General features: G+C 40.9%; 1 long non-coding RNA gene across 1 annotated transcript in view; it reads right to left on the bottom strand.

Annotated features, from left to right (window-relative positions):
• LOC138963001 (uncharacterized) overlaps nt 1–23,957 on the bottom strand; it is a 30,173-nt gene extending 6,216 nt beyond the window's left edge. Inside the window, exons 1-2 of the long non-coding RNA XR_011454684.1 lie at nt 23,700–23,957; nt 1,614–1,724 (exon numbers count right to left, since the gene is read on the bottom strand). This is a non-coding gene — a long non-coding RNA (uncharacterized lncRNA). The remainder of the gene's footprint in view (nt 1–1,613; nt 1,725–23,699) is intronic.
• Between the last annotated feature and the right edge of the window lie 1,574 nt (nt 23,958–25,531).

The raw sequence follows: 25,531 nt of genomic DNA, 5'->3' as shown, positions 1-25,531 counted from the left end.
GCAGCAGTAGCAGTATAGTAGTAGTAGCAGTGGCAGTATGGGTAGCAGCAGTAGTGGTAACATAAGCAGTAATTGTTGCAGTAGTTTTAGCAGCTGCAGCAGCAGCAGTAGTAGTAGTAGTAGTAGAAAATCAGTAGTAGTGGCAGTATTTTCTCTTCTTATTTTGCGACCACATCTACTTCTGCTGATGTTGTAGAAACAGCAGCAGCACCAGCATTGGTAGTAGTAGTAGTAGTAGTAGTAGTAGCAGTAGCAGTAGTAGTAGAGTAGTAGTAAATGAAGGAGCAGCAGCAGCAACAACAGCAGTAGTAGTAGTAGTAGTGATAGCAGGTATTCGTGGTTACAGTGATAATTATTAGCAACATCAGTTGACATTTTAAGGTAGAGGAAGGAAAAAAAATCATGGTTCCAAAAAGAGCAGCAGCAGTAGGGCCTGTGGTGGTAAAATAAATGGTAAACAAGAGAAGACAAAGAAAACAGACCTGCTTTAATTAACAAGAAAAAGATAAGTTGGAGGCATTAACATTAGGTTGGCAGGAAGACACATAAGAATTGTTTTCAGAATTAGTGAGAAGATGACAAGAACTAGTAGTAATGGCAGTGGCAGTAATGGTGTTAGCTTGCAGAAGAACAAGAAGAGGCAGAAAGAAAAGAAGCAGCTCTGGATTGGCAGTTGCAATTTTAACAGTAAGACTAAGAGTGACAAGCATAAACAACATCAGCAGAAGTAGCTGTGGTAGTGAAAGAAGAAGAGAAGATACTGCTACTACTACTGCTGCTGGTGGTGCTACTTCTACTACTACTACTACTACTACTACTGCTGCTACTACTACTACTACTACTACTACTACTTCTACTGCTACTGCTGCTGGTGCTGCTGCTACTACTTCCATTACTACTACTTCTAGTACTTCTGCTGCTGCTGCTACTACTACTAATACACATCAGAAGTTATAGTATAGCAATGCCAATAGCAGAAATATCAGTGGTAGTGGTAGTAAGAACAGTATGATACTAATTCAATTAATTACATTTGTGTCATTATGAGCAGGAACAGCAGTTGTAGAAGCAATAGTTGCAGCAATGGTTGTTGTTGTTATTGTTGCTGTTGTTTAATCATCGGTGTTAGCTGTTGTTGCCACATCAGTTACATTTGTATAAGCATTCTTACAAGCAGTAGCAGTAACACGTTACAGTTTAAATATAAATGGACCCTGCAAGTAATTCATAGTAATCTTTAGAATGACAATAATTTGGATGGTCAGTATCCCTTTCAAACATCATTGATAGTAAAACATGAGACTGCACGAAGCTTATCTGTTGTTTGATTTGGAGCTAACATTCGACAAAAGGTTGGGTCGATACATGGTTGGATATTGTCTGAATGATGTACTGGTTTTAGAGTTTGGCAGTTTATATCAGGAAATACTAGGTGTGTGATGAGTTCGACTCCAGCGATCAAAAGTTAAACAGCTGATTATACTTTGATGTGCATCGTCGAAATAATAAAGCTATACTGTCTGCTAGAAGAAACGCAGAAGCATTGATTCCTGCATGTCATACACATCAGTATCACCATTAATGAGCATGCATGTTTACTTTCAAATACGTACCTGTCTTTCTTGCAATGGAGGTTTCATCCAAGACGTGCGCATGCGCAGGCGCAGGCGTATTTCTGTTCATAGCCATAGTTCCGTATATATCCCTCTCTGTGCAGAGTCTCTCTGCACACAGAAAACGGCGTACTTTGCAGCTACACCTTTATACTAGTTTTTGTGTGTGTTTTGTTGCTGTGAAAGATAACATTTTATCTCGTATATCAATAATAATAGTCGCAGCAAAATTGACACTCAATATTGATCAAGGTTGCCCAAAGTGTCACCTTCTCATTTTGTATTTATTTATTATAAACAATGCAAATCAGATATAATACTCACTAAATAGATTGTTGCTTACTTGTCAAATAGGCGACATCACACAATATAGCTGTATCAACCCGAGCTGGGGCAAGTACTTCATTTCACACTGGTGATTGGAATGCCTAAATAGCTATAAACTCTAAACAGTCAAATCCCCAGGCGAACAGTATCAAAGCAGCTAACACAATTAAGGTAAGTAACCATAGAGTTTAGATCAGTTAGAAGAAAAACACCCACACACACACACACACACACACCCCCACACACACACACACACACACACACACACACACACACGCACACTCTCACTCTCTCTCTGCCTCCCTCATTCTCTCTCTCTCTCTCTCTCTCTCTCTCTCTCTCTCTCTCTCTCTCTCTCTCTCTCTCTCTCTCTCTCTCTCTCTCTCTTGCTTTCTTTCTCTCCATCCTTCATTCTCTCTTGCTTTCTCTCTCTCTCCCTCCCTCATTCTCTAGCTCTCTCTCTTGCTTTCTCTCTCTCTCTCCCTCCCTCATTCTCTCTCTTTCTTGCTTTCTTTCCCCCCCTCCCTCATTCTCTTTCCCCTTCCCTCGTTCTCTCTGTTTCACGCAAACGGGTACCCGGGCGATAGACGGGCTTGATGGAAGAATTCTTAAGTTATCAGCCCCTGTAATTTCCGAAACCCTCACTTACATGTATAATTTCTGTTTAGACCAATTAGGGTTTTCATTAGCCCTCAAACAGGCTAAAATCATTCCTCTGTTTAAATCTGGCGAAATTAAGACCCCTCAAATTATAGGCCGATTTCTATGTTGTCTGTATGATATCAAAACCACTTGAAAAACATATAAACAAACACATATTAGCGCACTTTGACCACAATCAATTATTTGACCCTAACCAGTCTGAATTTAGAGCTCATCACTCGTGTCACACTGCCTTAGTCTTTCTTGTTGATGAGTGGTTGGACAAGATAATTTCGTTGAGATGTTTTTGTAGATTTTGCCAAAGCTTTTGTTGTAATCGACCACAAGTTGTCTCTGAGAAAACACATTATATGGACTCGGGGTTGATTTAGTTGAACTTATTACTTCTTTTCTCAGCGAGAGGCAACATGCTGTGTACGCAAACGCCTCAGCATCAAGTAAGCAGAATGTACGAAATGGCATACCACAACGGTCAGTTTTAGGCCCTCTCCTCTCCTCTATATACATAAATGATCTTCCCCTTCACATTGATATTTTGTATACACTTTTTGCAGATGACACTACCATACATTCTAGAAACACCAATTTAAGTAGTCTATCAGAATCACTGCAAGAAAGTTTAAACCAATTGAGTGTATGGACTGAGCTAATTAAATCACATGTCTCTTAACCCGCAAAAAACTAAATCCATGATAATAACAACTAGGCAAAAACGCCAAAACATAACCTCAACATGTCACGATTTAAAGGTTAATAATAAAATTGTTGAAAAAGTCGACCATCATAAAGTTTTGGGAGTGACCATTGATAACAACCTGTCTTAGTCACATCACATAGAACAACATTCTAAATTCATATCTAAGAAAAAATCCAAAAACAAAGAGACTGCCAACGTTCCAAAATTCAAGATAAAAAAAACAAGAAAGGTAAGTTGTTGAAACGTTGTTATTGACAAAAATACGTTACAATCACAAATATATCGACCAACATTTTCGTTATACAATCATTCATTCGTTCGGCTTCAAGGCGAGTGGGCGAAAACTGATTCCATCAAGCTAAGTTTGTTGTGACTGTTTGTTTGTTTGTTCAAATAAATGACCGTTGGGTCAATATATTTGTGATTTTTAACGTATTTTTGTCAATAACAACGTTCCAACAACCTTTCTTTTCTTTTTTTTCATATCCAAGAACGTATATATCTTATTTATAATCAAGCACTTTCTGAATTTGGAATCCAGGAAATTATTCTTTATTGCACATATTAAGTCTGCGATCGATTACGCGTGTACCTTGTGGGACTTGGCAAGACTAGTGATAATGCATTCAAACCACTTATTTGATTAAACAAACGAGCGTTTAAAGTAGTCTTATTAAAGAAAACAACCCTATCTGACTACATAAAATTAGGCGTTCTCCCTCTGAAGGCAAGGCTCTAATAAAGGTACCTTTATGCATACAATTGTTCATGGATGTGTACCAGAAACCATATTTTAAAACTTCACATTGAGAAATTCACGCCAATTGATGAGATTGAATACTCCTGTACTTGGGATTGACCTATTCAAGTCTAGTTTAGTTTACTCTCTCTCTCTGTCTCTGTCTCCCTCTCTCTCTCGCTTGCTTTCTCTCTCTCCCCCTCCCCATTCTCTCTCTCTTGCTTTCTTTCTCTCTCCCCCTCCCTCATTCTCTCTCTCTCTCTCTGTCTGTCTCTCTCTCTCACTTTCCCTCCCTCAATCTCCGTCTCCCTCCCTCATTCTCCATATATTGCTTTCTCTCTCTCCCTTCCTCTCTTGTTTATCTCTTTCTCTTCTTCCATTATCTCTATCTTGCTTTCTTTCTCTCTCTACTTCATTCTCTCTCTCTCTCTCTCTCTCTCCGTCCATAATTCTCTATCTCTTGCTTTCTCTCATTCTCTCTTCCTCTCTCTCTCTCTCTCTCTCTCTCTCTCTCTCTTTCTCTCTCTCTCTCTCTCTCTCTCTCTCTCTCTCTCTCTCTCACTATCTTGCTTTCTCTCACGCTCTCTCTCTCCCTCTGTCAGTATGGTAAATAACCAATGTCTTGCTAATTAGATTGCTAATGGGATTGCTTCCATTGCTCTCTCTCTCTATCATGGCCGCTTGCCAATAAACCTAAACCATCGAACACGTGAGTTGTGAGTTCGTAATGGTACGTGTCTGAAGTGGGGTTCTAACAGCAAGCAGGACTGACCAACCAAAGCAAATGGCAATGTATGGCCCCCCTCAGAGATTTTCCTATCGGGCTAAAGACTGGGAGGGGTGGATTGAAGAATATTCAAGATTCAGAAGAGCAACTAAACTTCACAAAGAAGATGGCAATGTGCAGAGAGATTCTCTTCTTTACTCCATGGGAACGCAACAAGCTGTTCAGATACTGAAAACATTCAGGTGGGAGGAAGAAGAAAAAGACACTGATTATGACTTGCTAGTGAAAAAGTTTTCAGAATATTTCCTGCCAAAACGCAACTTGATTCACGATCGTAGCCTGTTTAACAGCAGAGTTCAGAATAGTGGGGAGACAGTGGAGGAATTTGCTCGACTGCAACTATGCAGACACAGAAGATCAAGTCAGAGATCGCCTTGTTATAGGGTTAAGAGACCGGAGACTGAAAGAAAGACTGCAGCTGCAGAATGATGTTACCCTAGAGAGAGCCATCACTATGGCACGACAGCAAGAACAGCTGAAAGAACAAATGAAAGAACAGTCACAGAAACTAGAGAAACTAGACATAGATGGAGCTAATCATAGGCGAGATCAGAGCGCAGGTGCTTCTCGTGGGAGAGCGCGCGGTCGTGGAGGTCACAGGCCAAAGAGACATGACAGCCCATCAGTTGTTCGAAATAAAGACAGCTGTACCAAGTGCGGGTTCGAACACCAAGACAAAAAGTGTCCGGCAGTAGGTCAGCGTTGTAGATGTTGTTCAGGCAGAAATCACTTTGCCCGAGTCTGTAAAAAACGAGCTGCGAAAGTGGACTTAGTCAGTGATTCTGATGATGAGTACTGGCTTGACGCAGCTACAGTAGATGTCAAAGAACAACGTGAAGCATGGACAGTAAACCTAGACTTCTACGGGAAGAAAGTCAACATCAAAGTCGATACCGGCGCCGATGTGACTGTCCTCAAAAAGTGTGACTACACAGAATTTGTGAATCCGCCAAACCTGAAGCCCTCCAAGAGCTGCCTGAGATCACCTGGAGGAAGAGTCGACACAGTTGGTGGATTCATCGCTGAGACTTTCTTTCTTTCTTTCTTTATTTGGTGTTTTACGTCGTTTTCAACCACGAAGGGTTATATCGCGATGGGGAAAGGGGGAAGATGGGATAGAGCCACTTGTCAATTGTTTCTTGTTCACAAAAGCACAAATCAAAAATTTGCTCCAGGGGCTTGCAACGTAGTACAATATATTACCTTACTGGGAGAATGCAAGTTTCCAGTACAAAGGACTTAACGTTTCTTACATACTGCTTGACTAAAATCTTTACAACAATTTGACTATATTCTATACAAGAAACACTTAACAAGGGTAAAAGGAGAAACAGAATCCGTTAGTCGCCTCTTACGACATGCTGGGGAGCATCGGGTAAATTATTCCCCCTAACCCGCGGGGGGGGGGGGGGGGGGGGGATCGCTGAGACAATAACAAAGAAAGTCACGTACCGCTTCAAAGTAGTGGTTGTACCGAATACCGCAGGTACAAATCTGCTTGGCAGAGCAGTAAGTGAGAAGACTCGTAAAGAGACTAGAGGACATTGACTCGAGGGTATTCGGTTCCACGGGACTTTTATAGACTGAGCCGGTAAAGCTGATTTTGAAGGAGGGTTCAAAGCCATACGGTGTGTCAACAGCACGTCGAGTACCTTTCCCTATCCAGAAACAAGTCAAGGAGCAGCTTGACAAGATGGAGAGGGATGGGGTCATCAAGAAGGTGACAGAAGCGACCGACTACTGTGCGCCCATCGTCCCAGTCCGGAAGAAAGGAGGCAAAATAAGAATATGTGTGGACTACAAGAAACTAAACAAGTCGCGTAAGGCGAAAATACAATATTTAGTCAAGTAGCTGCCATTTTTCAGCAAGACCGTATACTCGTAGCATCGTCAGTCCACCGCTCATGGCAAAGGCAGTGAAATTGACAAGAAGAGCGGGGTAGTAGTTGCGCTAAGAAGGATAGCACGCTTTTCTGTACCTCTCTTTGTTTTAACTTTCTGAGCGTGTTTTTAATCCAAACATATCATATCTATATGTTTTTGGAATCAGGAACCGACAAGGAATAAGATGAAAGTGTTTTTAAATTGATTTGGACAATTTAATTTTGATAATAATTTTTATATATTTAATTTTCAGAGCTTGTTTTTAATCCGAATATAGCATATTTATATGTTTTTGGAATCAGCAAATGATGGAGAATAAGATAAACGTAAATTTGGATCGTATTATAAATTTTTATTTTTTTTTACAATTTTCAGATTTTTAATGACCAAAGTCAAAAATTAATTTTTAAGCCACCAAGCTGAAATGCAATACCGAAGTCCGGGCTTCGTCGAAGATTACTTGACCAAAATTTCAACCAATTTGGTTGAAAAATGAGGGCGTGACAGTGCCGCCTCAACTTTCACAAAAAGCCGGATATGACGTCATCAAAGACATTTATCCAAAAAATGAAAAAAACGTATGGGGATTTTATACCCAGGAACTCTCATGTCAAATTTCATAAAGATCGGTCCAGTAGTTTAGTCTGAATCGCTCTACACACACACACAGACAGACAGACAGACAGACACACACACATACACCACGACCCTCGTCTCGATTCCCCCCTCTACGTTAAAATATTTAGTCAAAACTTGACTAAATATAACAAAAACATCAAGCGGCCACACTTTATGCTGCCAAATCTAGAGGATATTGTGCCACAACTGAAGAACTCCAAAGTATTCACCACTTTAGATGTTTCAAGTGGATTCTGGCAGGTGCCGCTTGACAAAGACAGTGCTCACCTCACGACATTCATCACCAGCTTCGGTCGGTACTGTTTTCTCCGGTTACCTATGGGCATCAACATTGGACCAGAGGAGTTCCAGCGCAAGATGTCGGAGACGATGAATGGACTCAGAGGGTGTGAGGTCATCATGGACGACATTCTCATTCACGGTGAAACACAGAAAGAGCACAACGAGAGACTGTTGCAGGCGCTGAAGCGATTCGAGGCGTCAGGCTTGAAGATGAATCGTGACAAGTGTCACCTCAGTAAGTCAGAGGTAGCGTTCTTTGGACACAGAATCAGCAGTGACGGCATACGACCCAACCCAGGAAAAGTGGACGCTATAACAAAATTAGAGCCACCAAAGAACGTGACTGAACTGAAACGCGTAATCGGCATGATCAACAACCTTGGCCGATTCACAAAAGACCTGTCGACGACAATAAAGCCGATGTCAGACCTACTTCGGAAGGACGTTCAGTGGAGATGGGACAGCGCACAGAGGGAAGCCTTCGAGAAGGTGAAGCTGAACATCGTTAATCTACCCTCGCTCCTGTTCTACAGTGTGGATCGACAGACTGTAGTAAGTGCTGACGCAAGCAGTTTTGGCCTCGGTGCTGTGCTCTTACAGCAAAATGACAGCGGTGACCATGAGCCAATTGCATTTGGCCAAAATACTGTTAGTTTGGCAAACTCCAGGCTTTTTTCAGGCCTGAGAGCTGAACTGACGCAATTAGTGGAAAACTGCTCCACCTGTCGTGAGAATCGACCAGCACAGCGACACGAGCTACTGCGTCCGACGGAGCTACCATCACGACCCTGGTCACAGATTGGTGCAGATTTTTCATCATTCAGAAACAAAAACTATTTGGTTGTTACAGACTATTATTCACGCTGGATCGAGATCAAACAAGTGACCTCTCTGTCAAGCTCAGCAGTGATCCCACGTTTCAAGCAGATATTTTCCACCCACGGCATACCAGACATACTTGTGAGTGACAATGGTAGCCCTTTTTCCTCAAGAGACTTTGCTGTATTCGCCAGAGAATACGGCTTCGATCACCATACATCAAGTCCCCATTTCCCCCAAGCTAATGGCCAGGCAGAGTCAGGCGTGAAAACTGCGAAGAAGATTCTCGCCCAGACAGAGCCGGATGTAGCTTTGATGATGTACAGATCTACACCACACTCAGCAACAGGACTCAGTCCATCCGTCATGTTGATTGGACGCCAGCTGAAGACGAAGCTTCCAGTCCTGCCCAGGCGACTGCAGCCAGTACAACACAACGACAAAGACATTCGTCTGGCTGATAATCACACCAAGCAGGACTACAAAAAGCACTACGATGAACGGCACGGTGTACGTCCCCTTCTCCAGCTCCATCCTAACAACACAGTACTCATGAAGACAGACAACGAGAAAGGCAAATGGAAAGACTTTGGCCAAGTTCTGTCTCCAGCCGATGCCAGCAGAAGGTCCTACTTCATCCAGTCTCCCCGTGGTGTCCTCAGACGCAACAGGAAGAATATGCAGAAAGTGCCTCAGACTATAACCATTCCTCCAGACCCCGAAGCCAGACCTGCCAAAAGAGACTGAGACCCAAGAACAGGAGGCTCCCACAGGAACTGAAAACCCTACCCCCCAACCCCCAGTGCAGAACGTGTTGCGCTATATCGCATCTTAAAGCAGCCAGCAAAATACATTGAAGAACACTGAACATAATTGTTACATTTCTGATCTTCTAGGCAGTGAAGAACAGTCATGTGCTATTTACAGCAGCGTTCTAGTTGATTTTAGTTTGGTTGAGAAAAACCTTTGACTCAAAAACATTTTAGTTCAGTTTTTGGAATTTTAAATTTCAATTTCATGTGCCTATATTCGGTTGAAATCAAATGTGACTCTAAACACAGGACAGTATTCCTAGGTTTACAATGTTTCCTTTTTGTTTTTCATTCGAAAGCAAACTGAGAATAATGTGAAGAATAGTTAACATAATACGTAAGATTGTAATGTGCCCAGTGCATTGGTTTCACAATGTTAGGTAATAATATGAAGATAACAGAAACATTGTGATTGTATTTGTGTAATAGATTTAACGTTATTGCTTTACGTGATATTTAAAAGCAAAAGTACCAATGGGGTCATACGTCCAAATATATCATGGCTTAAATAGAAAAGAGATTGTTTAAGTAAAGGAAGTATTTTTTTAAATCTGATTGCAGATTTTAGTTTGCTGGAGACGTAACAAGAATGCAAACCCGACGACGGTTGATGTGTTACTCTAATAGTGGTGTCTAGTCGAGTGTGACCACAGTGGATTTTGACAGACATTCAGCGCATATTGCTGTCGTTAAGAAAATGGCCTTACAGTTCCATGTTGACATTATGTAACATCAAAACTATACAATACATTTAGAGAAAAACCAAGAGTGGCTGAAGGTTTATTCGCACAAGAGGCAAAGTCTTCCAAGCTGATGATGTATGGAATTCGGTCAACTAACTGTATCCCTCATGTGACGCAAAGATGCGAGGTAGTATGCACGTTGATTCGACTGAGATCAGTCCACGAATAAATACAATTCTCACGAAACGCACTTTCTTTGGGGGCGTAGCACAGGGATCGGGGTTTTCTCCCTTAAAGGGCGCTATACGACACACTCAAAAAAATAAAAAATAAAATGTAAGTTAAATTGAGCATTACCACCAAGCATTTTGACATAATTCGGATTTTTGTTTGTTAAAAAAGTGATTGCAATTTTCGGAAACAGAAACTTTTCTACTCTCAGTGACAATTTGAATTATCGTCCTTGTAGTGTTTGTTTAAAATGTGTAAGTTATTCTGTTGGGTAGGCGTAGAGAAAGTAAAAACAAATAAAGAATAAATATGTCACATTAATATTGATTCATATATCCATAGCATGTGTCAACACTACATGTCCATATTCAGTAAAATATCAAAGTTTGCCGCACCACAAAGCTGTTTACTCCTCACAACCTTGAATTTACAAGTCTTGAGACTTATTCAAGTTTTACGCCCTCACGGCAAAGCCATTCGGGGCATGTTACCGGGTTTTAACCAGACTTTAGATGAGATACACAAGTGTATGCGTGTTTAGGTGGTATCAGCCATCTGCACTTATGGCAGAATGACCGATGTCTTTTACGTGCCACTGTGGTGACACGGGGGTGGGAGATGGATACTGTCTCTGGGTCTGCACATAAGGTTGACCTGTGTCCGTCCCGGCCCGGATTCGAACCAGCGACCTTTCGATCACAAGTCCAGTGCTCTACCACCTGAGCTACCGGGCCCACAAGTCTATATATGCATTGACAAGTCTTTCAATTGGAAACCAGGAGCTGGTGTGATAAGCCAACTTTAAACCATCTTAGGATTTTTGAAAGGGGTTATGATGTCTTACTTATCATTTACTTTTGTCGAAATGTGTACCTGAATACCAAGTAGATTTTGTTTACGTCAGCAGAATAAAAATGTAGGAAGCCAGACTCAAGAGTCTGAGGATCTTGCCTTTTTTAATATTTTTGAACTCACTTTTTTTTTTAGAGTAAGTATTTTCCAGACTTACGTACTTTACAAGAGACACTTAATCAATATAAATGCTAAGCAGCGCTTAAGGTACGCTTGTAATCTAAATATCTAGGGTAGTCATAGCAAGGTTTATAACATTAACATGCAAATCAATTCAAGTGGTTGAACAGGGTACTTCAAACTCTCGCGACGCAAGTCCTTGCTCGCGCAAAATGGGCGGAGCAAGGAACACCATGCTACGAGAATGAGCAGTATCACGCCGTCGGTCCAAATATTGTTAGTACGCACCCCTTAAATAACATCCTGTTTGTCGAAACGATGCGAGACAAAGGTGAATCTCATATTACATCTCATAAAAAAGAATACTTTTCGTCAATTGTGTCACTTGGTTTTGATAGAGCTGCTTGCTAATGTACTAAACAAACTACATGCTTTTAGATGTATTCTTTTGATGACATTTCAAAGACCACTTACACGATTTGTGCTGAAACAAGTATTTTTTTGTCTATTTTTACCTTTCCCTACGTTTAACTGAAGGCAGCAGTTATTGTGCTTCGATTTGTTCAACCAGGGATATTCTTTAATCTAAAACACTCTCTTTGTACCACCAATGATCATTTCCAAGCTTTCCATCTTTCTATGTTTGGACGATTAATTACGACGCTGTTATTGATACGCTCCCCCGACCTCCTTTGATACCTCCCGTTATATGTTATTTTTGGCTCACGTAAGTATAGCCAATGCAATCGTAACTGTGTCTGTCTGTGCGTGCGTGCGTGTGTATGTGTGTGTGTGTGTGTATGTCTGTGGTAGAAACTTTAACATTTGACTAAACACCGAAATACTCATTTTACCTGGTTATTTTTCAAGCACCATCTTCAAACTATTGAAGTAATGATCAACATTTTGTCGGCATGTGTGTAGTTAAAGTGTGTATCCAAAGAAAACGGGTGGTGGGGGGTTTTGAGGGGGTAAAAGCAGGTGACTGGTTTGTGTCGTGTGTGGTATGTAGACCAGGTCAGGGGTCAAGATCAGGTCAGGTCGCGTGAAGGATTGTGGTATAGATTCACTTTTCAGTTCTCACCTCTGCATTCGCCGATTCAGGGAAGGCGATTTCACATTGTTCGGTTTCTTAGCTCCAGAAAAATAGATAAAGAAGATACCAAAGGAGATTTCCTACAGTTTGTTCTGCACAGCGTGTTTCCAGTGTCTGCGCGAGGAAGAGCTGTCGAAAGCGCAGTGTCGATCTGGCAGTCGTGTCCCCGGTAAGTACAGACAGATCTAGTGTTTCCCACTCTTACAACGTGCCACCTAAGCCTACTGATAATACGTTTTGTTTAATTTCTTTTTATTTCAGCAGACACGGATATCAAACACAGTGCTAGGCAGTCACCTCTAGTGAAATGAGTTGATCTAAAGTGCCTGTAATGTTTGGATGTCTTTGTTCTTGGTTCGGTTTATGTGAATTTCAAGACTTAGAGTCTCAAGTTTGCTCTGCCCGTATAAAACTGTCCACCATTTATTTGAACATGCAGATAAGGAAACGGAATGAATCTGTTCTCAAAGTCAACATTATTACGATTTTGCCTCAGTTTCAAAACATGCTCTGTCATGGTTCTGTCTGTAAAATGTGGTACCTTGCAACAACTTCCTTAAATTTAAAAGACAGTTTTTGAATGGTAGATCTACTTAGATCTGTATCGCGTTTCATTCCAGACTCCTCTCTTTGATTGTACTGTTCGCTGTTTACGCACTTTCATGATTCGCTAATGTCTGTAACGTTTGGTAAACTTACCTTGCAACAGCTTATTCCTTGTGTTTGTTGGTATTTTTTTCAAGGCAGCACAACGTAAGATAGCTTATTTTGAACAGCAGGTATATAGAATGCGATTTTTGAGACAACGACAGTCGTCCAAAGAAAGCTTGCTGTGGAATTTTGTTCTACATAATGGTACATGTGATTCTGTATTTTTCTGCGGTTAATGTTAAAGCTTAATGTCTGTTGGTTTCTTCCTCCTGAGTTGATCGTTATCACTCAAACAAGACCATCAGAGAGTACCTCAGTTGCTCCTCAAAATGGACTGTGAATAGTGTGTTGGCTGTGTTGACCGTCAGAATTATTTTAAGAACCAGGCTTGTATAACCCGACCATTTAGTATCAAAACACCGTTTATATTTGTGTAGTAGGTTGTAGTCATCACAACTAATCGCATTTTGCCTTTTGTTTCAGAAAGGAGGATAGACTACAAGATCGACGCTATGTCAGACATGCCTCGGCCACATGACGACTTCCGAATTTAGATCCACTCGGCATGGTGACAAGTCTTGATGAAAAGTATAAGACTGAGGACAGCAGTGGAAAAAGTGGCCACATGGCAGGTACCTATTGCTTTGTGTCTGCAGTGCAAACGACAGATAAGCTGATGGTAGATCTACTGCTGATTTACGACGGGCAAGCTACAATCCGGGCAGAGAAAACTGCAGCGTTGTAATCCAACTCTTCATTTGTTTCCATATCTTTAACTCTTATCCAACAATATATTATCTTAATACGCAAGCTCTAGGGTATTATGAAAATGGCCATTGGAAAATTTAAATATGGGTAGAAGTTAGATTTGGGGGTATTAACATCATCTGAGTTAAACCTAAGAAGTACATTTATGGTATGATTTTTTTAAAAGGTAACATGATATTTGTTTATTTATTATGTAGTTGAACATTTAAGCATTTGATTAAGAAAAGAAAAAAGTATATGAAGAAGGATGCTCCCCGCCTTAAAAGAGGAAAAATAAAGAATAAGGGTTGTAGCGGCCTGCATGCAATTGAGGTTAAAAAAAATGTCTCACATCAATCAATCAATCAATATGAAGCTTATATAGCGCGTATTCCGTGGGTACAGTTCTAAGCGCTTGTCGAAGAGTTGTCAACACAGGACTAACAAAGAAACTAACATCTTCAGACGGACACGGACCCTATCACACACTAGCAAACCCTGGTAAACAAACAACTGTTTAACAACAATGTACACATCAATAGCTAGGTCCAAACAAAATAATATTAAGCACAAAGAAAACACCTCTCACAGAGCACAGCACAAGAATGTCTTTTGGGGCACAACACATCACGTCGAGCATGAAAGTCGCAGCCAGCTACGGGAAGAACTGAGTCTTCAACCTACTCTTGAACGCGTCAAGAGAGGGGCTCTGGCGAAGCTCAAGCGGCAGGGAGTTCCAGACGGAGGGGCCCGCGGAGGGAAATGCACGCTGACCAGCAGATGCGAGTTTCGAGCGAGGGATGTGGAGGCGGAGAGGGTCAGCAGCAGAACGAAGGGGACGGTCGGAGGGCTGGGTGTACAGGTCCAGGGAGGATTGAAGGTACTAGGGAGCAGAGTCGTTGAGACACTTGTAGACCAGAGTGGACAGTTTGTAGGAGATTCGTGTGTTGACAGGGAGCCAGTGCAAGGAGCGAAGTAGGGGTGTGATGTGGTCTCGCTTCGTCTTTCTCAACGTCAGTCTGGACTCGTTGTAGGCCATGAATGGATGAGGCGGGGAGGCCAGCCAGAAGGGAGTTGCAGTAGTCCAGACGACTGAAGATGAGGGAGACAACCAGCTTGACACAGGCGTCGTGGGTGAGGTAGCGACGGATGGAGGCGATGCGTCGTAGGTGGAAAAAGCAGGTCTTGATGATGAAGGAGATGTGTGTCTGCATGGAGAGAGTGGAGTCAGAGACTATAGAGTATACAGAGACGCTCCATACGGCGCTGAAAAGTGAGACCGGAAGCCCAGTGGCGCCACCATGCGGAAACATGGAAAAAACTACTTTCTCTTTCCACAGCAGTAGTGATATCGTGCTGCACAAGCATTGCCGCGCCAACGCGAAAACGCAGTGGGGCATGGTGTTCGGCCATCAATTGCTCAAACGCACATGCTAAAGGCTTCAGGATGTTTAAATTTCCCAAGGAAGAGAGCAGGTGAGGATTGTTTCTTCAATTTTTCTCTCGTTAAATGTTGGAAAATCAGTAAAAGTTGTAGCGTCGAACTGCGTGTAGATCTATTCTACCGGAACAGAAAACACACACTGTACACACAACAGCCTCAAACCAGTCCAAGCTCTGCATGTTGGTACTACTAGTTTCACATGTATACGATTTATTTCTCCTCTACTTTATCTCATTTCGGCATGCCAAGTCTGGAACTGATAGTGGCAAATACGGTCGGTGATCGATTAGGGTAGACATAACCATCTCGTTTGATTGACACGGCCGTCGCGGGGTTATAGAATAGATCTACAACGGATAACAGCTTGCAGCTTCGAACGTTAGTATTATCATGATTAATATTTTGATTGTAAACGTTTTGATGATGATGATGATGATGATGATGATGATGATGATGATGATGATGATGGCTATTGTTGTTGTTGTTCTTGTACACCATTTTGATTGGATTGGATTGTTTACTATTTAGGCCATAGCCCCGTTGTGACGGAAGTGAACATATACATGTATATATATACAATGACATAATGACATTTGCACACAAATCAAATGAAATAAATCATACACGAACTAAGACATTACATTTCAAATAAAATATACCGTAGGCTTACATGAACTAAGACATAACACTACGTAGCCGAAATGCTTTGTACACATAAGCAGACAACTTTCGAACAATACCTTCATTTACAGATGCCATAAGCATAGAAAACTTGTGTAAACTTGGGTTTCTATAAAACTTAGCAGGAATAAACTGGCATCGCAAATCACGAAGTGCGGGGCAACAAAGCACAAAATAAAACTCATCTTCCTTACTTTCCCTGCACAATGGGCATAACAACATATCCGCATCGTATCTCTTATATCGATTAACGTGCACAAATAGCTCTGTTATTCCACCTCGGAATCTTGCCATAATAAGAGAGAGAGAGAGAGAGAGAGAGAGAGAGAGAGAGAGAGAGAGAGAGAGAGAGAGAGAGAGAGAGAGAGAGAGAGAGAGAGAGCTTTCTGAACAAGAAAGAAGCAACTGAAAAGAAATAAGAAAATCATCGATCGATCAAGATTCTTTAAAGTCAGCTTGGTCACAAGAATCTGGTTTAAGTTGCTGTATTTTACAGTTTTCCTTACATTTCAGTTTCGATGTGCTGGGACGACACCAAATTGACTAAATGCCTTAGTTACCGATTTAACCGGGAACTATTTCGTTTAACGATTTATTCCTGACATATTTTCTCAGGCTTAACTGACCATGTGTGTATTTGTATTTGATTAAAACACACAAAAATAACGACGGTTAGTTCGTGAAAAGAGACTGACTTGAATCATGTTTGCATAACTACAGCGATGCAGCGAATATTGCCTAAGAAAATTTGATTTAATTTTAAACTATACCATTTTCTGCGGTGTTTTTATGGTCATTTAAAAAGAATGTTCACAAACAAACATATTTTTTCATCCAGTTACTTTTTGCAGCACTGTCAGCCGGACAGAACAGACAGTATGTTATAAACGTGATATAAACACAGCCGACAGCAGCCGTGAAACGAGAGTTTCCTTGTGCGGCAGGGTGTGGCTCTTTTCCCGCGCTGGGCTGGCCGGTCTCATTTTCGCACCGCAACGCAAAGAAGGATGACGCGTCTCTATATGTAGAGGTTACATGCCGAGTCTCAGTGATTATCAAAAATAATGGTCGAAGTTAGCGGATCATGAAAAATGCGAGCTTCAGCGAGCTTTTTCATGACCGCGAACTGAGACCATTATTTTTGATAATCACTGAGACGAGGTATGTAACCTCTTTATTCCTCCCTTCTTCAGTTTATTCAAAGAAAAGAGGAGTTTTTGTGCGAAAGTTTGATCGAATCCAAATCACTCAACCAGTCTACCTGCGCTGGCGATTGAATAATGCGCGGTTGTATAGTTCAGGGAAAATCAATCAATTCTGTTAACACTTCTTGTCAGTTTCCCTGTTTTGAACTAAAATCAAGTACACAGTTATGTTGTTATTCTGCTATGCCGGTAAAGGCAGATAGTGTGTGTTCTGTTCATGTTTTGGTATCGCTTAGGAAATGTTCTTTCTTCGAATGGGACAAGCAGACGAACTTTTGCACCAGTGTTCCAACGTTAAAATCTGTATGAAGTTCCGTTTTCTGGGGCAAAATAGTGTATGAAACCGCTGTATGTTCTTTAAATTGATGCGATGTGTGCATTTGGTTGCGTGTGATCTGTTTATAAAATGAAATATTGTCGAAAACTAACCGTCGGATTGCAGTCTCTTGTCCAAGCAACTCAGTTCAGAATATTTGGAAGGGGAACTACTCTTGTCGTACGAGAGTTACTTGCCTTGGGAGTTTGCTTGCACTCATACGAGATCTAAAGCGAGTTTCTCTGCACTGATCGTTAGATTTGGATTTAGAAAACAACCAAACTCATAGATTTTATATGGAGATTAATGTGTTCAAGCCTGTAGTTGCCAGCTTAAATGCAGTATGTTTGTATTGTTTGGTCTAGAGATGTATATTTTGTACACTGGAGCGTTCGGAACTTTTCAATCGCTAAAGTAGTTCCCTCAAAGTCTAACTCATTAAACCTGTGAGCTATCGAGGATTCAGGCCCGTTGTTGGGTAAGTGATTTTGGTTGTTGGGTAAGTTACCGAAAAATAACTATAGTGGGGCTCGTATGTTGCAGACGCACTCATAAATCATTCACATCTTGCAACAAACATCATACTTTGTGGTATTGTTCCTTATAATTATTTAAGGGATTTCAGATACAGAGCCACTTCAGAAATCGCTTTTTTTGTCTTTGATAGGGAATAAAAGGCTGCATTTACAGCAGACGAAATTCGTACCAAAAGCGCTCAGCAGTAAATATTCCCAACTCAGCAAATGTAAAATTCAATGGTTTACCATGCACCAGAAGTTGTCTGCTGATAACACATGCATGACATAAATACTCTTATGGGTATTTTTGTGTTCTGGTATTTAATTTGATCGTTTTTAGAATTTTATATATCCGCAGCATGAAAATTCAAGATGGCGGCCTCCGCAACATTGCGTGTTTTGATTTGAGCGAAAACAACGTTTCTGAAGGTAAGTTTTCAAGAATACGCATCCATTCACCAATGTCACATCATTTTACTGTTTAATTCTCCCCTGGGGTCTGTTATTCATCGGGTGAAGCGCTGAAATGCAGAGTAATCTTGCAATAGCTCATCAAGCTGGATTGTGATGCTGATAGATCTAGATCTATCTGTTGATTACAAGTAAGGAAATCATGATCGCCACGCTGGTGATTTTAAACAGATTAAACGAACTTTGAATAAAAGGCGAGGAGAAAGAGATTGTTCATGGTATGATAAATGATTAGTCCTGCCTACGTTAAGGACTTCCATAAGGTGGGGAGGGGTAGAGTCAAAAACTGAGTGAGGGTAGGCCAGATAGTAGGATGACCAGCTGGAGATAAAAACACTCCACTCCCCATGTCTTTGCAGTGTTGTGATCAAACTTTCAAAGACGGTAGGTAACAGACAAAAGCATATAGTGTATGCTAATCAAATGAGATAAGTGGTTTTGAAAAATGAAGAGGTACCGCTCTTTGAGTTTTACAATTTTGGTTTGTTGCTTGTTTCTCATTCTTTTGCTTATTTTAAGTTGACCGTGCATTGGTGTGAATTTTATTTTTACAGGATATATACAAGAGTTACACCACATGCCGGTTCCTGGGAACAAGCGTTCTGCATTTATTCCGGTGCCACAGAAGGGAGCCGATTTCACTAGTACTACTGTATCAAGGTTTGTTACCTAATACATCTTAACAGTAAGATTTTTTTATTTGTATTAATTGGAACATGTTTGCACATCATTTGTAAGCGACCTCTGTGAATTTGATGGGTTTAACGTACGAACCCTCACTATGGTCAACATTCTGTTAGCGACTGTTTGAAGCGAATAAATGTAGCGGTCAGAAAGATTCCAGAATCAGTTGGGTCACTGGAAACTGTGTTTGTTTGTTTTTTAACCTGAAACAGTAAGAATTATACGAATTCATGAAATATAATTTTCTTTCATTTTGGTCTGTTGTGTGAAGACTTGCTAACCCGGCTTTGACCGACTCTCTGAGATAGTAAACATTATTCAAATACATTCAAATAAAAATGTCACTTTTCATCTTTTGTGTGAAGGGTACCACAGGCTGATTTCCTGCACCATGGATGTAGAGGAGGCCAGACAGTCTGCTTCTCATTCCAGCTGTGTTGCGTTTTTTTCTGCTCGTGAAGTGTATCGCCACATTGCCAAAGCCATTGGCCAAGAGAAGTCACCCTGTCTGCCCATTTTGCATAGCCTTACAGGCTGTGACACTATGTCGTTCTTCAATGGTATTGGGGAATCAGAAGGCTTGGGAAGTATGGCAAGCATTTGAAGACGTCACTCAAACTTTCTTCAGGTTGTCTGCTCCTCTTTGTAAGCTGAGTACCACTGACAGGGCAGCACAAGAGCTTTTTGGTGTACATTTGTAGGACAAAACCAGCAACGTACTGGGTGTAAACAGTGCTAGACGGTACCTCTTCAGTAAAAAGAGCTGCCAAATTGACCATAATCCCCTTACAAGTGAGGTGCTGCTGCAGGACATGAGATTGAGAAGAGCCATCTACCTATTAGACTTCCAAACTCTGTGGGCTGGCAGTTCAAGGCTGGAAAGTGGGAGTCATTCTGGACGAGCTTTCAAGAGGTATCCAGCGTGTGCCGAGAACTCATGAGGTGTGCCTGCAAGAAGAGCTGTACAACAAAACGCTGCAAATGCTGCTAAGAAGGACTGCAGAGCACAGCTCTCTGCAAATGTGCTTGCATGCCTGTGAAAACTGTCAGCATCTAAACTGTGCAAAAATATTATTGCACCCATTTTCATACCCCAACTCAAACTTTTATTCCTGTGTCATTTTATTCAAACTGTCTATGCCATTAAAGGCTCGCATCTTCGCTATCTGGCACATTTTTTTTAACATCATCATTTACGCCGTCAAAATAAGGATACCCTTGACGTGACAAAGAGATGTGACAAAAACTTCGGGTATCTTTTAAAAAGCCGACGACAATTCCTGAGGCACAACTGGGTCACTGTTGTATACGAAGAGAAAGTCAACTTGATTATCCATCCAGAACAGGTTGTTTTATTTCGCCATCTTGCATATTTCTAATGTTGTGCCATTGTACCTACTGATGTATGTGTCGATCTCACGGATGAGATGTTTATGTGTCAAATTTGAGGGATACCCAAGTCAACTAAAATCCATGTATTTTAGCAATGACCAAGTGGGTTGCGTTGAAACTTTCAGGAATGTGTGTCTACGCACGAGGCGTAGTTCAACCGTTTGAGTACACTTTCAAATCTTCACGAAATAATATTTTAAAAACTGCCACAGGTTTGTTGACTTACATCCCACATATTTTTGACTTCGCATGTATATATGACAGATGGTTGTTTCAAGTACTGCCAAAGTTTCTTTTAAGTATAGACACTTGCCGGAATGTGCTAGTTGTGTAAACACATGAGAACAAACAACGTTTTCGAAATACAGCGATTATGAATTTTAGTCGACTTTTGAGTTGATACATTACATTTTTATCAGTTTATTTTGGGGGTACCCTTATTTGGGCGGCGGTCAAATAACCCATGTAAAGGCCACCTTTTATCTTAAAAGTGTTCCAGTTAGCCAAGTTGAGTGCCCTCAATAGCATACATTGAATATAACAGCACAGGAATGAATGTTTTCGTTTTGGTATGAAAATTGGTGCAATATATTTATTTTTGCACAGTTTAGTAATCCACAAATTCTTCAACCCTGCCACCCACACCGTCCAATCATTCTCTGCACCAACAATACATGTATTGTTTTGTTTAAAAATGTGTTTGTGTTAGTTTCTATTGCAAGAGAATGTCTTGTAGCATCAAAAATGCCTAAATACCCTTTTATTGGCGGCCATTTTGAAAATTGTAAAAAAACTACTGATTTCTTAATTTTTTCACGGTGGCTCTGTATCAGGTTTTGTTAAGCAAAAGCAAATGTCCATTTACGCCAAATTTGGTGTTAATCACATGAAGTGAAATATGCCTAACATACCCAACCGTTTACACTGGCGGCCATTTTGAAAAATTGTTTAAAAACTACCCATTTTTTATTTTTCGCGATGGCTCTGTATCAGGTTTTGTTAAGCACATAAAACTCTTCATATTTGCTTAATTTGGTGTTTGTTGCATGATTTGAATGATTTTGCAACATAGGAGCCCCACTAAGAGAGAGAGAGAGAGAGAGAGAGAGAGAGAGAGAGAGAGAGAGAGAGAGAGAGAGAGAGAGAGAGAGAGAGAGAGAGCTTTCTGAACAAGAAAGAAGCAACTGAAAAGAAATAAGAAAATCATCGATCGATCAAGATTCTTTAAAGTCAGCTTGGTCACAAGAATCTGGTTTAAGTTGCTGTATTTTACAGTTTTCCTTACATTTCAGTTTCGATGTGCTGGGACGACACCAAATTGACTAAATGCCTTAGTTACCGATTTAACCGGGAACTATTTCGTTTAACGATTTATTCCTGACATATTTTCTCAGGCTTAACTGACCATGTGTGTATTTGTATTTGATTAAAACACACAAAAATAACGACGGTTAGTTCGTGAAAAGAGACTGACTTGAATCATGTTTGCATAACTACAGCGATGCAGCGAATATTGCCTAAGAAAATTTGATTTAATTTTAAACTATACCATTTTCTGCGGTGTTTTTATGGTCATTTAAAAAGAATGTTCACAAACAAACATATTTTTTCATCCAGTTACTTTTTGCAGCACTGTCAGCCGGACAGAACAGACAGTATGTTATAAACGTGATATAAACACAGCCGACAGCAGCCGTGAAACGCGAGTTTCCTTGTGCGGCAGGGTGTGGCTCTTTTCCCGCGCTGGGCTGGCCGGTCTCATTTTCGCACCGCAACGCAAAGAAGGATGACGCGTCTCTATATGTAGAGGTTACATGCCGAGTCTCAGTGATTATCAAAAATAATGGTCGAAGTTAGCGGATCATGAAAAATGCGAGCTTCAGCGAGCTTTTTCATGACCGCGAACTGAGACCATTATTTTTGATAATCACTGAGACGAGGTATGTAACCTCTTTATTCCTCCCTTCTTCAGTTTATTCAAAGAAAAGAGGAGTTTTTGTGCGAAAGTTTGATCGAATCCAAATCACTCAACCAGTCTACCTGCGCTGGCGATTGAATAATGCGCGGTTGTATAGTTCAGGGAAAATCAATCAATTCTGTTAACACTTCTTGTCAGTTTCCCTGTTTTGAACTAAAATCAAGTACACAGTTATGTTGTTATTCTGCTGTGCCGGTAAAGGCAGATAGTGTGTGTTCTGTTCATGTTTTGGTATCGCTTAGGAAATGTTCTTTCTTCGAATGGGACAAGCAGACGAACTTTTGCACCAGTGTTCCAACGTTAAAATCTGTATGAAGTTCCGTTTTCTGGGGCAAAATAGTGTATGAAACCGCTGTATGTTCTTTAAATTGATGCGATGTGTGCATTTGGTTGCGTGTGATCTGTTTATAAAATGAAATATTGTCGAAAACTAACCGTCGGATTGCAGTCTCTTGTCCAAGCAACTCAGTTCAGAATATTTGGAAGGGGAACTACTCTTGTCGTACGAGAGTTACTTGCCTTGGGAGTTTGCTTGCACTCATACGAGATCTAAAGCGAGTTTCTCTGCACTGATCGTTAGATTTGGATTTAGAAAACAACCAAACTCATAGATTTTATATGGAGATTAATGTGTTCAAGCCTGTAGTTGCCAGCTTAAATGCAGTATGTTTGTATTGTTTGGTCTAGAGATGTATATTTTGTACACTGGAGCGTTCGGAACTTTTCAATCGCTAAAGTAGTTCCCTCAAAGTCTAACTCATTAAACCTGTGAGCTATCGAGGATTCAGGCCCGTTGTTGGGTAAGTGATTTTGGTTGTTGGGTAAGTTACCGAAAAATAACTAGCCCTACACCTTTACAGAGAGAAAGAAGCAGAGGGGGGAATAAATAATACTCTATAGTCTCTGGTGGAGTCGAGAAAGACCCCAAGGCTCTTGACAGCAGGGGAGAATGGAACAGTCGCGTCATCCAGCTGGAGGTCGGTCACAGTGAGGGAAGAAATCTTCTATTATCAATTATTTTAATTTGAGTAACAAACCATTTTTTCCATAACATTATGAAGAAGGCAGTTACATGCCGAAATATTGATAAAAAAAAGTACCTAACCTGGTTACTGGTGTGTGTTCTTTTTATTTAAAAAAAGCATTGGATAATTCATTTCGATGTTTTGTGAAAACAGTTTATTTTACCATCAGCGATTTAATTCCAGTATGTAAGTACGAAAGTAAGTTAAGTAAATTCATTATTCAGAAGAAAGCGATTAATTTGACGCACTTTTTTGTTTGTTTCTAAAACAACAGATTATCATCAGTTTGAAATTGTATCAAAGTCCTGAATAACCTGAACACCGAAGTTAAGTTCTAACTTACCTTTTCTCATTAGATTTATATACGATAATGAAGATGTAGATGTAGGTATACATATCCATAACGTGTACTCCATGGCTGTCGATCAAACCCAAAGTCTCGTTGCAGCGAACGACAAGAGGAAGACTGATTTGACAGCATGTCAAAAACCAACCAACCCAAACCGTCAACGTTTGTGCCTACATGGCTGCAAAACAGTATCGGATATTCTGCTGCAAAATAGTGTCTATTTTGGGACATTTCGTCGTTATCGGCCTTGGCATTGGAGAAGAAGAGGCATTGCTTTTTTTGCACGCAACTTGTAGATACCTGTTCTCGTTTGTGATTGGTTAGATTTTCCGAGGCTCCAATTGGCCAGATATTTTGAAAATCTGCATACGACAGAGACGACCTTGGCCGTCCTTGTGCTACTATATATCGGATAATAATCTAAATGTGACCCTCCACCACGAAATGAGTCGCATGTCACCTCGCGCGGTTCTGCGCTAGGCTTAAACATAAGTCCGGGGAGTGTCTGGTAACAGTGTGAGGGTCACCTTAGTCACAGGCTTATAACTCAAACAGTTTTTGCTCTTTTTTAAAACGGGTTTCACCACAGGATAGAGCATAAAAAGCTCTTTCGGAAAATGTAAAAATATGAAAATCATGCAAAGGTGACATGCGACTCATCCCGTGGCGGAGGGTCACAAATGTCTGAGCGTTAGCTTTTTATGTGGGCTCTATTGCGCATGTGCGAGTGTGTGTGTACGTGGAGGGCCCCAAAGGGTTTAAAATCGTGATCGTGATTGGCGTTTTTTGACCTTTCTGTGACCGTGATTGCCGAAATTTCCATTTCTGTGATCGTGATGGGACTTTGCCCGTGATCCGTGATGACAAAAAAATCAAGTCTCGTGATCGTGATCGTGATTTGTTTTCGTGATCGTGATGGGCATTATTGCAAAGCATTTTATTTTCAACGTACACTTTTTAGAGCTGTATCACTCTATGATCCTCTATTCGTCAAGGTTTTCGTAATCGTGAAAACAAAAATCAAGGTAACTGTGATCGTGAAAGCTAAAATTTCCCTTCCCGTGATCGTGATGATACCCCCCTTTGGGGCCCTCTGTGTGGGTGTGTGTGTGGGTGTGTGTGTGTGTGTGTGTGTGTGTGTGTGTGTGTGTGTGTATGTGTGTGTGTGTGTGTGTGTGTGTGTTTGTGTGTTTGTGTATGTGTGTGTATGTGTGTGTGTGTGTGTGTGTGTGTGTGTGTAAATCTGTACTTGTCTGTGTGTGTGTATATGTGTGTCTGTGTTTATGTGTGTTTGTGTGTGTGTATGTGTGTGTGTGTGTGTATATCTGTACGTGTCTGTATGTGTGTCTGTGTTTATTGGTGTTTGTGTGTGTGTGTGTATGTGTGCGTATGTGTGTGTGTGTGTATGTGTGTGTGTGTGTGTTTGTGTGTGTATGTGTGTGTGTATCTGTACTTGTCTGTGTGTGTGTGTATATGTGTGTCTGTGTTTATGTGTGTTTGTGTGTGTCTATGTGCCTTTATGGCCCTCTGTTAGGGTACACTAACACTCACAAGTTTTACTCCCGCAATAAAACAAGCCAATCCTTTAACCTTTTCAGGATAAGGTTAAGAGTTCACATAGTCATGTGTGGGTATAGTTATGTGAGGTTACCCTCATGGAAATTCGAGCTGCTTTCTCACTGGGGAAAGCGAGCTGCCATATAGTACGGCACTACCCTTTATTTTTATTTTATGAAACCAACCAAAACACACACACACACACACACACACACACACACACACACACACACACACACACACATACACACAGCAATTGTATTACACAG

This window comes from Littorina saxatilis, linkage group LG3 (assembly GCF_037325665.1).
Source record: "Littorina saxatilis isolate snail1 linkage group LG3, US_GU_Lsax_2.0, whole genome shotgun sequence".
NCBI lineage: Eukaryota > Metazoa > Mollusca > Gastropoda > Littorinimorpha > Littorinidae > Littorina > Littorina saxatilis.
Note: the sequence above shows the minus strand (reverse complement) of the source record. Positions and strands in the feature narration are given on the sequence as shown.